We start from the raw sequence: 12,765 nt of genomic DNA, 5'->3' as shown, positions 1-12,765 counted from the left end.
TAATTGTGAAAGATTTGATTTAGGTCATACCTGGATGGCCTACTGGTTTTCCCTACTTTCTTCAATTTAAGTCTGAATCTGGCAAGCTCCCAGTCTTGCTTTTGCTGACTGTATAGAGTTTCTCCATCTTCTGTTGCAAAGAATTTAATCAACTGGATTATGGTATTGAACTACTGGTGATTTCCATTTGTAGAGCTGTTTCTTGTGTTTTTGGAAGAGGGTGTTTGCTATGTCCAGTGTGTTCTCTTGGTGAAACTCTGTTAGCCTTTGCCCTGCTTCATTCTGTACTCTAAGGCCAAACTTGCCTGTTACTCCAGGTATCTCTTGACTTCCTACTTTTGCATTCCAGTCCCCTATGATGAAAGGGACTTTTTTTTTTTTTTTTTTTTGTGATAGCTTTAGAAGGTCTTGTAGGCCCTCATAGAACCGTTAAACTTCAGCTTCTTTGGCATTAGTGGTTGGGGCATAGACTTGGATTACTGTGATATTGAATGGTTTCACTTGGAAATGAACAGGGATAAGTGGTACTAATCAGATGTGCTAAATTGTTTCTTACAATCTTTATTGATTAAAATTTTTCCTCCTGCCTCAATAAAACTTGTACTCCAAATGACAACTATTGAATAATAGATCCCTCAATGAAATATTTTTACTGACTGAAGGATGATTTTTATCATTTATGATTTTTATCATTTTATCATTTTTATCACAACTTCCTTTTAGTCTCCACTAATGAGTTTTTTGTGGTTGTGTTGTGTTGCATTTTTTAGTCTGTGTCTCTAAAATTGCACATTGGAAATTATGTCTCATAATCCAGTGGCTGAAAGAACAACCCATGGATTTGAAACATGATGGTGGCATACAATATAAAATTGTAGCATTGCAAACAATCACAGTTGACTAGTGCTTTCTATATAATTTAATTCAGGCATCCTAGTGGGTTTGAAGTCTTCAGGGAAGGATTCTGTCTACCTCTTTTTCTCATTTCTAATCATGTCATTACAAGAAAGGTGAAATGTGATTTGATGAGCTTGTTGACATTTCTTTTGAAATATAAAACTGAATATCCTAACATGGACTTATCCCTGATATTAATCAAAGGCTATTTAAACTCAGTTGGCATGACTAGGTTTATTGTGAGGCAAATACATCAGTTGATGCACACACAAAAAATAGTTGATAATGTTTCACTCAACATTGTAAAATTACCACAGAAATAAAAGTCATTCTCCAACTTTTAGGATGTCTCTGAGATTAGAAAACTAATTAAGAGCAAGGGCAGCTTATATGCCAAAATTATTTGGAAAGATTCTTACATGCAATAGTTCTGAGGAAGAAAAAAATAAAGGGTGTATTAGCAGTTGAAATATGCTGTAAGGAGTGCTTCTTAAAAGTGATAAAAGATTCAGTTAGAGAGGAGAGCAGAAAATTTAGAGAAAGATGTGATAGAGTAAAGTAATTAAGTTGAGAGATAGTGTTTTGTTTTTTGGTTTTTTCATCTGTGAAAAGAGGTAACTGAAGTTTTCTGGCCAAGTCAGAGAGATTTATAAAGAAAGATGGGAATGAGATCAGCTATCACAGTGGTCCTTTAGTTAGTGAAGAGAAGGTTCATTAAGTTCCCAGGCAGCTAGAATCCATATGTGGTATTCACACCTATATCCAGTCTTAGTATAAATATTTGAAATATTAATTATTATAAATTTGAAATAAAATGTATTATGATGAGGTTAAAAAAACTGAGTTTTTATTATGATTCTATTCCAAGCTAGTTGTGCAATGTCAGAAAAATTGGCTAATTTATCAGTTGTTGAATTTTCTTATCTATAAAATGAGAAAGTAGAAAGGGAAGTCTTTAATATATGTTCTATCTATAGAAAACAAATAAGTAATAAGTGCCTCATCACTGCACTATTGGTTTCTGCTTTTTCTTACTTACCTAATTTATAATTGTTTAAATCTGCTCTTTGGAACTCAGTGAGGATCTAGGAGGCTGAAGTATTTTTCCCACAAAGAAGAAATGAGGGACACAGGAAGCCTATTGTTCTTGGGAGGGCTTCCAAGCGTCCTACTTGGTTTTATGACTGCTACCAGATTTGCTCACAGGAAAACTTTTACATCTTCTATCTCAGTCTGCATCTCTCTCTCTCTTTCGTTCAAGTAGAATTCCCTTCATATAATGTCAGCAAATGTTTTGGTGGTTTGTTTTTTTTTTTAATTCATTCATTCAAAAATGAATGGCTCCTATGCACAAAGTAGGGAATAAGTCACATGTGGTTTCTTCTACCATAGAGCACACAGGCTTTTAGATATGAGAAAGCAAGGCAAAATTAGATACACAGATTATATATAACCATAGCATGCATGCAAAATTAGGAAAGTACACCAAAGTGACTGAAAAAAATCTACAACTGACAGTATGTCGGAGGGGTCTATTTAGAAACAGTGGCCAGGGAAATTCTGTCTAAGTAGTTAAAATTTGAGCTGAGACCTAAATATTGAGAATGGTCATCTGTGTAAGCTATCAGAGAAAGGGAATTCCAGGCAGATGGGCTATATTTGCAAAGTCAGGAAAGATCTTGGCATGCTGTAGAAAATGTAGAAGAACATAGTGAGCAAGTAGAATGATCTAGGCAAGGTTGACAAGTAGGAAACATAAAGACCAGGCAGGGTTTTTATAATCCATGTAGGTTAGAGGAAAGTCTTATAGATTAAAATGTTAGAAACCCAATTCAAACTAATCAAAATGATAAAAGGAGATATATTAACTCAAATAACTAAAAATTCCAAAGACCTCTCCCTTTCACTGATTCTCAGGCTAGCTTTAATAATTTTTTTTTTTTTTCTTCTCAACCACCTTAACCATTCATATGTACTGGGAAAGACAATTATCAGCAAATGTTATCTTACTTCTTCTTTGCATTCTCAGCAGAGAAATTTCTTTCCATTCTCACCAATAAATATTATTATTAGTCAAGCTTTGGTTATATACTTATCCATAAACATTTATTGTGGCCATAAATGTGATACATGCTGGTTGAGCACTCATGGCTCAAATGATGCTAGGCATAAAGTCAGTCAGGCTCCAATCATATGAATTGAGACTGAGGAATGGATAAGTTCCCAGCAAAGGGGAAAAAACACAGAAACATCTGCATGTGTTTACATAATAGGTAGGACGGAAGATACTATGGGAATATTTATGATAAACCATATTTCCACTGCTGCAATCTTGAAGAAGACAGTAAAGCTCCTTAATTTAACAAGGACATTATCAGGATATCCAAAATGGTTAGAAGTGTAATTTGAGATCATTCTTTGTCTGCTTGTTTCTTAGAATAAAGTTTTACATGGGATATAAATGCTGTGCATAGGCAGCATTGATTATAGATAAGCTTTTTGTTTATTTCTTTAACATTCTAAACATAGGGCCAGCCCTTGGGACAAGACCATTATAATGCAGATGGTGTCAATATTTGGGGATGGTAATTAAGTATCCAGGAAAGGAACAAGTTTTAGGAGGTTTGAATCCAATATTTAGGGAAAATTCTCACACTTCTTCTGCTTCTGACTCATCAGGAAATTTGGAATAATGCCTTAACCCCTCTAATCTCATGCATTCCCAATCTCACAGGGATGAGGTTAGAATTAGATGTGCAAAAATTTAAGAGAAATCCCAATCAAGAAAAGCAAGAGAATAGAAGGGGTAACTCTTACTCTGGATGAAAACAGAGCCCAGTGGGAAGAAGGAAGTCTCCTCTTATTTCCTGGAAAGAATTCAGCCAATGAAAAACCATGGATTCTTTGTTTACTAGAACCTTCCCAACTTTCTTTTTACCTCTGTAAAAGAATCATCCTTCCCTTTCCATGTGAGAATTTCCATGTCGACACCTTGTGAGAAAGGTCTCATCATTCTTGCAGACCCCAAATTGCAATTCTCTGCCAATCCTGAATAAACTGATCTTGGCTGGAGAAATATCTAGCAGTCTATTTATTTTAGGTCCACATTCTGTTCATAAACCAGAGAAGATCTCTGAAGGTTCCAGTGCTGGTCAGCTGTGGAAAGAGAGCAAAACAGCCAAGATGGCACGTTCAGACTCTCTTGCCCCATAATTCATAAATAATGACTAAGTAACTGCTGAGATCAAAAGTTATGACCAACCTAGACAGCATATTAAAAAGCAGAGACATTACTTTGCCAACAAAGGTCCATCTAGTCAAGGCTATGGTTTTTCCAGTGGTCATGATGGACGTGAGAGTTGGACTGTGGAGAAAGCTGAGCGCCAAAGAATTGATGCTTTTGAACTGTGGTGTTGGAGAAGACTCTTGAGAGTCCCTTGGACTGCAAGGAGATCCAACCAGTCAGTCCATCCTAAAGGAGATCAGTCTGGGTGTTCATTGGAGGGATTGATGTTGAAGCTCAAACTCCAATACTTTGGCCACCTCATGCAAAGAATTGACTCATTGGAAAAGACTCTGATGCTGGGAGGGATTGGGGGTAGGAGGAGAAGGGGGCGACAGAGGATGAGATGGCTGGATGGCATCACCAACTCGATGGACATGAGTTTTGGTAAACTCTGGGAGTTGGTGATGGACAGGGAGGCCTGGCGTGCTGCAGGTCATGCAAAGAGTCAGACACGACTGAGCAACTGAGCTGAACTGAACTGCTGAGATCACTTACAGCACTGTGCATCCACATCACTATGTACCAGCTTCAACATCAGTCCCTCCAATGAACACCCAGGACTGATCTCCTTTAAGATGGACTGGTTGGATCTCCGTGCAGTCCAAGGGACTCTCAAGAGTCTTCTCCAACACCACACTTCAAAAGCATCAATTCTTCGGTGCTCAGCTTTCTTCACAGTCCAACTCTCACATCCATACATGACCACTGGAAAAACCATAGCCTTGACTAGACGGACCTTTGTTGACAAAGCAATGTCTCTGCTTTTTAATATGCTTGGTCACAGGATATTTTGTGCTGTATGCATATATGGGCTCTACCTAAAAAGTGTCTGGATTGCTTTTAAATCATGACTCTGTCTTTGGGTCAGCCAGGAGAGGAGAATATATAGTGTTTCTCCTGCTATGGCTGCTGCATCACCTAGGAGAGAAGCTGTGTTATGATTGTTGTGCCAGCCAGGAAAGAATAAATGTGCCTGCAATTCCTACAACTCCCTGAGTCTCCTTCCAGCCTCTTAACTCATACCTTGCCTACCCTGTGTTCAGTGAACAGTGTGAAGAGCAATACGATTGGCATCATGAGCAAAATCAGCAACACAATTGGTGTAGTCAGCAGGATGAGAAGCAATACGTCAGCGAATAGGTATGGTGTCCACAACTGAGCCTGTTGTCACTCACTGCCTTTCTTGCCCAGCCTAGAGTTTGAAGGTATATCTTTGTCCTGAATCTGAGTTTATGCCCTCTTTGCATTTGATGATTCCCACTTTATTAAAGATCTATTTTAAGGTTTCATCTTTACTGTTAAGACCTGTTCTGTATGTGAGTAATCATTTGGTGTATAGGTCTAATTTTGAGATCAGACTGTTTAAACCAAGGGTGACTGAGAAGCCATGAAGCCATTCCTACTGGAACAGGGGCTGCTCCAATAACTATGCTTGCTCAGCCATTGGTCCTCTCCCCTCTTCTTTATGCATTTATCTGTTGATTGACATTTAGGTTACTTCATTATTTTACTGACTGTAAATAATGCCACTATGAACATTGAGGTCCATGTAGCTTTTTGAATTAGTGTTCTTATTTTCTTCAGATATATACCCAGGAATGGAAATGCTGGATAATATGATAGTTCAATTTTTAGCTTTTTTGAGAAACCTCCTTACTGTTTTCCACAGTGGTTTCACCAGTTTAAATTCTTACCAACAGTGTTTGAGGGTTCCATTTTCTCTACATTCTCACCAACATTTTTTTTTGTACATTTTTTAATGATAGTCATTTTTAGAGGTGTGAGGTGATATCACATTGTGGTTTTGATTTGCATTACCTTGGTGATTAAGTGATGTTAAGCATATTTTCATGTGCTAGCTGGCCATCTGCATTTCTGCTTTGGAAAAATGTCTATTCAGTTTTTCTGCCCATTTTAAAAATCAAATATTGTTTTGCTTTTATCTTGAGGTTGAGCTGATTTTATATTTGGAAACTTCAGTCTTTCTTCACACACATTTCTAACTAAAATGGACCCATCTGATCAAAGACAATTTAGAATATCAATGGCCATATTGGGGAAATTCAAAATTTCCCCACTTAGTTTCCTTAAGGAGAAATTGGACTATAACAGCTAAAAAATCTTCAGGACTGAGTGGAATGCTTATTTTGATTGCTATTTTGAGGATTACAAACTTTATCAAGAACCTAAAATTGTCTCTGACAAAATAAAATTTTAAGATTAATTGAGGCAAACAAATGATTAAAGAAAGATAAAACAGGTCCTGAAGACTCTGGTGCCTCTTTCTTGGCTTAAATGTCTTAAGCTCCACTTCTAACACATTATTTCTTTTTATCCCGACTCCTAATGACCAGACTCATCCTCCATCACCATCTTCCTACATTTCACTTTATGTTCAATTGTATTAGAGTATTTATTTTATTAAACTTTCCATTTTCAATGAAACTCTCCCCAGTCCTTTTCTTCTGGAGTTGCCAGAATCTGTCTTAGACTTGAGAATCCTAAGAAGTTAGAGGCTAAAACCTTAATTTTTTTATATTCCCTGAACTTAAATGTGAGCATAGTCAAAAATTTTCCAAAAGTATCTAAAGTCAAAAATTTTCCCAAAGCATATATATGACAGTAGAGCACCGAAGAACTGATGCTTTTTAACCGTGGTGTTGGAGAAGACTCTTGAGAGTCCCTTGGACTGCAAGGAGATCCAACCAGTCCATTCTAAAGGCGATCAGTCCTGGGTGTTCTTTGGAAAGAATGACGCTAAAGCTGAAACTCCAGTACTTTGGCCACCTCATGAGAAGAGTTGACTTATTGGAAAAGACTCTGATGCTGGGAGGGATTGGGAGCAGGAGGAGAAGGGGATGACAGAGGATGAGATGGCTGGATGGCATCACAGACTCAATGGACATGAGTTTGAGTGAACTCCAGGAGTTGGTGATGGACAGGGAGGCCTGGCGTGCTGCATTTCATAGGGTCACAAAGAGTCAGACACGACTGAGCTGCTGAACGGAACTGAACTGAACTGAACTGAACTTTTATATATATATATATATATATATGTGCTGAAAAATTTAATGTAAGTTACTCAAACTTAGTGGCCTGTTTATCTGACTTATATCAAGTAAATCATTATTTTGTCAGTGAAGGCCAGGCCCAGTATTGGATGAAAACCACTAACAGAAAATCATGAAAGACCTCTAGAAGTACAACCAGGAGAAAAGCCTGTTACCTTATTATATAACCAGGCTCAAAAAATTGAGAAGTTATTCCTTTGCGCAATTCCTAGGGCTTTTTCAAAAAAGTCTGTTAATTGGAACAAAATTCAGGCTTCTACACAAAAATCTGATGAATTTGTTCATGACAATTCCAACTGACTACACATGAACTGGGACATTTACCTTCTGGTAAAATAGTACCAGGATATAATGGAAAACTCTGTTTACTCAAGATCTAGTTAATCTGCCAAACCAACACTCTTGTACTCTAGATGAATCATCTATAAAGAAGACTATCAAAATTCTTAATCTTTAACTGTAGAAAATGAAGATGCCTAAATAAAATAAAAACCCTCCTAATTTCTGCTATTATTGCAAAAATCTAGGATATTATAAAATAAATTGTTACAAATTTTATAACTACAGGCATCATCAGCCCTCTAAGCAGCTCAGGAATACAAGGGTTCTTCCCAATTCTCCCTCTTAATTGGCTTGGAGAAATGCCTCTCCAGATTGAGGATGAATTTCTTCCAATCATAACTGACAACAGTGACATACTCTCAATGCTCAACACCACTAGTATAAAATAACCCCTGCTTCAAAGTACTAAAACATTTCAAATAGTGGAGATCTCTAACTTCAATAGGTTCTTATTTCTGAACCTATTTCCTTTTGTTACGTCCTTTGAGAGGTACACACTCTTTTCCCTTTAGTTTATCTACCCTATCCATTTCTTTCTCTCGAAAGGGGAATGAATTTTAGAATTTAATATTAGTCATCAAAGTAACCAATCAGGTGAATTAAATGACTCTTTGACACATTTTACTTGCTTTATCCATGACTGTACTACAGCTGATTCTGAAGACACTCATCATTTGTCCTTGTTAAGTCAGCTGCTACATTTCTTACTGGCAAAATCTTCAACTGTTGGCAAAATTCATGGCATACCTCCCATAAAGACTTTAAAAGATCCCTCAAAACCTCTTTCAGGAGTTTATTAATACCCTATAAGTTTATGGGCATAACACCCATAGTAGAGGATTATAGTGCTTAAAGTCCCATTATCTCTTGTATTAACATCTGTAAAAACTTCCCACCACCATTTTACCACAGAAAGATGTTGATTAAAAGGAGGTAAATGTAAAAAATAATAAGTCAACAAAAATCTCAGTTAAATAGTGTTGGGAGATCTTTTATGACCTGCTATTACAGCAAAGCCCAATGGATAGAAAAAAGACTCCTCTTCTTCCCTGGAAAGGACTCAGCCAATGCAAAGCCTTGAACTGTGTTTACTACAGTTTTCTCAACTTCCCTTTCCCTTTTTAAAGAGTCTACCTTCCCTTACAATCAATACAAGGAGTTTCACATGGCTCAACATGGTTGCAAACCCTGAAATGCAATTTCTTGCTGATCCTGAGCAAACTTGTTTTTGCTAGAGAAATATATTACAATATATTTATTTCAAGTCAACAGATGTAATACAACTTTATTATGCTCAACAGAGTAGTGGGCACAATGTAAACAGTTAAGAAATGTTACCCATTATTATTCATTGTTAAATGATGCATTGGTATCTGAAAATACCTGTTTTTTTTTTTCAAGGCCGAAAGTCATGAATTATGTTATTTTTTCTATAACTCAGCAGCATTTGGTATAAAGTATAGATAATAACATTTAGTAATACAAAGTATTAATTTAAAAAATAAATTACTGTGAGTCTAAAGAATGCATTAGAGAATATTGAAAAATGAAATATAGAATTATTATCACAAAATTATTTATGAAATTGATCATACCTTCTGTTTCCTTTTAGAGTCCCTTTGTTACTCATGATCCTTAGCTTAATATAATATACTGATTACCACATAAATATTTAAGTTGTTCTCTATGAAATGAGATACTATGTGTATGTAATATAAAGGAAAAGGTTGGAAGATTTAGACCGTTAGTCTCTGATAATTTTCATTCCACTCTACCACATATTAGCTTTGAGATTTTGAATAAATTGCTCAACTATCTTATTCATTAGTGTATTCATCTGTAATCAAAGTGGGAAAGATTTATCTTTGTAAGTGGCTCGGTGATGAAGAATCTGCCTGCAATAGAGGAGACACAGCAGACAAGGGTTCTATCTCTGGGTTGGGAAGATTCCATGGAGGAAGGCAGTGCAACCCATTGCAGTATTATTGCCCCGACATAACTAAAGGGACCAAGCACAGCACAAGATTGATATGGGGATTAATATGTTGTTAAAGTCCTGAACACAGAGTGAAGATTCAGTAAATAACAATTATTAATACTAAGCACTGGAGCTTCTCAGGTAGTGCGGTGGTAAAGTATATGCCTGCCAACGTAGGAGATGCAAGATGTATAGGTTCAACCCCAGGGTTGGGAAGATTCCCTGAAGTAGGAAATGGCAACCCATTCCAGTATCTTTGTCTGGAAAATTCCATGGTCAGAGGAGCTTTGTGGGCTACAGTACATGGAGTTGCAAAGAGTCAGACACGACTGAGCAGATGCACACACACACATTATTAGTAAGCATTAAATCATATAAAAACACACATTAATACTAAGCATTAAAGAATTATAAGTACATGAGAAACAGTCACTTATTTCAACAATACTTCAATCTAGATATGAAGTGAAAAAAATTATCTTCTGTCTTCTACATCACTGAGTGGAACTTCTGATATCAGACCATTGAAGAACTGCTGGCATCAAGCATCACTGAAGAAAATGAAAACTGTCATTATTGGAGTTACTTATTATTACTTATTGGCACCTGTGAAAATATCCTCTTCTTAGTTAATATAATCTTTGAGGAGTTCAAAGTAACTTTCTGGTGGAAAATTAACTGATACAATGCAAGACAAAATTGAATTCCAAATTAGAAAATTAAAGTTAGATAATAAAATGCAGTTGAACCACAAATTCTAATGTGAATCAAAGCATGTTTCTACTGATCTGTGAAGAAAATGTTTATGAAAGAGGATACGATTTTGATCCTAAAGGGCCTCTGTGACATATATTTATATCATTTCTCATTGCAAGAATTTTGGAGTGGGCCAATATAATAAAATCAGAAAGAGCTTTTCCAGCTGACAAGTTCTGTGAGTCTTGAGTCACTCATGTTCTCTCTCTCTGGGGCCCACCTCTTCTACCCTACCATCCATATTTTACTCAATAGTACCATTATAATCCAAATCAAATCTCCAAAATTTTATCACCCTCTCACTTTATAACACACTTGGCTGCTCTGGTATAAATGGGACCTGTGATCAAAATGAATTGGAACATCAGAAACATAGACTCACTTTTTCTAAACAATGGAAAGAACTGATTGAATATGTGGAAGCTCTATCTTTAAACTATTTATAATACAGGGAAAATATCCAACTGAGAACCAAGGAAATGATACTTATTCAAACTCTATGGGGCAGGGTTTGTTAAATGTTGGGAGAGAGATGTCTATTTGCTTCTAAGCAAACCATTGTGTGATTATTGTAGTTCTTATAGATTAAAACATACGCATTCCAATAACTTAAATATGAGGAGAGAACAACACAAAGGATTCTTTTTTTACAGTTACGAGCATGTAATCATCCCCGGATTCAAATTAATTGAATTCCAAATGTTGGAGAACGAAAATACATATTATTCTAAAGGGACTTCCATAATTCACTATACATATTTCCTCAGTATCTACCATATGCTCAAAACAAAAAGGAGGTAAATTATAGAACAACACATACAAAGATATGAGATATGACTAGAGATTCAAGGTGAATAAAAAAATAAGTTAACCAAGTAATATATGAACATAAGTATATCATTTATCTGCATGCTTTAGATCACAAATGAAAAATGGATTCAAGTCAGTGGAAAATAACAAGAGCTAAAAAAGCCAGCTTTGGATTCATAGGAATGATGAATTCTCATCTGACATTAAAGGAATGTATTGAATTTAGAAAGAAAGAAAGAGGGACTACTGAAAGGATACAAACACACACAAAATAAAAATCTTATATCACAGTTAAATAATAGATGTTATTAAGTAATAATATGAGAATTAATATATTATTACAGACATACCACAAAGCCATCTACCTGAAGCCTCTTTCTCACATTGTAAATATTGCATTGTTTTAACTAATAACTATAATAATGAGATGAGAAAACACTAGCCACCCATTTTTATGGTGCACATAGTCTGTCTTTCCAATAAACTAATGTGAGTTTGTTCATCTTAGCACTGCTTACATTCTATCAGCTCCATGCTCAAACTCAAATGTTTCCATCATCTACACAATGATGTCCAGAGTACTTGTCCTTGCATTCCAACTCTTCAATGCTCTAACTCTAATCTACCTTTCCTAGAATCTCTCTCACTGTCTCTAGAAGTGTCCTGGCATCCAATCTAATCTAATATCACTTTTACTTTTCAAATTTTCTCCAGTAACATAAAACTTATTTTAGTTTCATCTTTTCTGTTGTATTCTTTGGATAATCCAAGATGGAAATAACAGCTCACATTCTTCAATGTACCTAAGTTTATTTATTGCATTCTTCTAGTCTTTAAAATATGTACACTACATTTTAGCTAATTCTGTACATTTTAGCTACCCTTCTAGTATGGGTGAGAACCAATACATTATAAATATCCCAGGACTAAACATGTACTTTATTCCTCAGCATATGTTTAGGAACTAAATCAAATCAAGTATATTACAGAGTGGGGCCAAGATGGCAGAGTTAGGAAGACTATGAACTTCTGTCTTCCCAAGGAAATTCCAAAATTACAACCACTTTCTGAAAAAACTATCAATGAGAATAGCCTGAAAGCTATCAGAAAAGACTTTTCACAACTAAAGTAATAAAGATGGAATTACAACAAGATAAGAGATAGGAGCAGATTCATACCCTCAAGTTGGTGACTCACAAATAGGAGCAATATTATAATACTCCCCCCAAAGAGTAAAGGATCTGAACCCTGTGTTGGGCTCCCCAGCTTAGGGTTCTGCATCAGTAAGGTAAGGCCTTAGAACAACTGGCTTTAAAACTCAGTTGTGCTTATGTTTGGGAGCACTAGAGGGCTATAGCAAAAAGGAGACTGCATTCTTAGAAGGCTCACACAAAACCTCACAATCTCCAAGTCCTAGCACACAGGCAGTAATTTGAAAAGAGCCAGGATAAATCCCTTGGAGAATTTCCTGGATAAGCAGGAAGCAACTAGAACTTTAAAGATTTAAAGATGGAGATGCTGGCAGCAGCCATTTTGGAAAACTCATTTTACTATGATAACACCAGAACCATTATGTAACTCTCCCTCTAGATTATTTTCCCTGGGGACACAGCTGCTTCCTACCC

Source organism: Capra hircus, chromosome 24 (assembly GCF_001704415.2).
Source record: "Capra hircus breed San Clemente chromosome 24, ASM170441v1, whole genome shotgun sequence".
Taxonomy (NCBI): domain Eukaryota; kingdom Metazoa; phylum Chordata; class Mammalia; order Artiodactyla; family Bovidae; genus Capra; species Capra hircus.
The sequence above is the reverse complement of the archived record's forward strand: the minus strand, read 5'-3'. Positions refer to the sequence as shown.